Below are 1,955 nucleotides of genomic sequence, written 5' to 3'. Positions count from 1 at the left end.
AAAACTAAATAAAGGTTTTGTAAAAGTTGTTACATAGAAAACACTATACCTAACTCATCGGCAAAGATTCTACATGCAACAGTTATAAATAGCAACTTGGATACATTATGAGCACAATTCAATAATGTCTCATATCATTTTCCCTCTTGACAAGGTCAATTGGTAATCATTTACATACCCAATAATATATTGTTAAACAATTTAAGCATACTAGTAAGTAGTAGAAAACATAGATCACACATCTTGCTTGTAACCACTTTAGTAGAAAAACCTTTCCCTCATAATGAAATTCTCATCACTTTTCAAAGAGAGAGATCACCCACAACCTTTGGGTACTTAAATACTTGTCACATCTTTCTTTCCCGTAGCTACTGCGTAACTACATTCATATTTCAAAATTCCACTTAGTCCTAGATAGAAAGTGTGAGGCCTTTGGAGTCCTTTCTCCACTTTTGACCACTTGGATCATTGAACTCGGGTTCAGTGGTCATCGCCCGGTCTAATACTGATCCCCTGGACTTATAGGAGCGTTGGAATGATTCCTAGCTGGCCTCACTAGGTTCATAAGAACGACACCCACCCGAACATAGAGTGACTATACTTAAGTGTGCACACCCCCGTAGGAGTACCTTTTCCTTCCGGGTGATATAGTACTCGGCGAATAGACTTCGCCCACAGTATGATTGATCATACACATAATTACCATGCGGAATAGGCACTTTAAGCTCATCTTTATTCCGTGGTTAACAAGATCCTTCACCACTTTTACTAGAACTAAGGTTTGAAAACATTTTTCTACTCTTTCCCTTTTCTTGCATTGAAAATATTTTGGACATACTTGGGTCAATTCCAATACTCGGAAGTTAATTCTCCTTTTAACCTAATTCAAAAATTCTCCTTTTCTTTTACAAAACATTTGGATGATCCACTAACATCCTTTCACAAAAGCAATTCAAGTGTAACTAGCACACACTTTCAACACCACATTTTTCACATAGGTATCATACTTGACACATTTACATCTCAATGCATATAACATATACACTTCCCAACCTTAACATGGGCACAACACTCCTAGTACATATATTCTTTATATGCACATAATACTACCTTTCATTCTAATAATACATACATACCTTTTAGGTATGTATTTATATAAACATATACACCCATACGGCTTACATATATTTCAACCAAACTATCAATTATCTAGTTTCAAACAACCTCAACCAATTAAAGGGATTCCTTACCTCAACCGGGTTTCTAATTTTGTAGACGATCCTTGTAGATGATTTTCCCCAATTCACCTTAAAACCCTAGAATTCCATTAACCACATAACACATGATTTTAAGAAATCTTAACTTAGATTCATGTTCTAGGATGAAAAATAAAGCTATCTACCGAATAAAATTGGAGTTTTACCGAATATTTTGGAGACTTGTGTGGAGATCTTGGCTATGGAGTGTTGGAGCTTGAAGAAGAAGATGAAAATTTCACTCTCTCCTCTCCTTGAATATTTCGGCCAACACAAGGGAAAAAGGGGAAAAAAAATGCTTAAATATTTACCCACTTGGTTGACTAGTCTCCTCCCAACTCATGCTAAATAATGGTGACATGTGTCACCTCTTTGTGGTTTGATCTTAAAAATATCTTAGCTTGGACTGATTGGGATTAAATTAGATGAACTCTCGGTAGAAACTAATTTAATTCAAATAATTTTTGAACCCAAAAATTTATTCCAGTCTAAAACTCAAAATTGGGCTAGGTTCGGTACACCGCGAAATTTCGCGATGTACGATCACAAATAAATTTTTTTGCTGCTATGGGCTAATCTAATTAAATAAGAAATTCCAGAATAATAGTATGGTGTCTAAAAATCCATTTCCTAGGACAAACGGGTCCGAATACTCGTTCCTAAAATTTTTACGGTTCGTGACCGGGACGTACGATCGCA

The sequence above is a fragment of the Ipomoea triloba genome, chromosome 1, assembly GCF_003576645.1.
Source record: "Ipomoea triloba cultivar NCNSP0323 chromosome 1, ASM357664v1".
Lineage (NCBI taxonomy): Eukaryota > Viridiplantae > Streptophyta > Magnoliopsida > Solanales > Convolvulaceae > Ipomoea > Ipomoea triloba.
The sequence above is the reverse complement of the archived record's forward strand: the minus strand, read 5'-3'. Positions refer to the sequence as shown.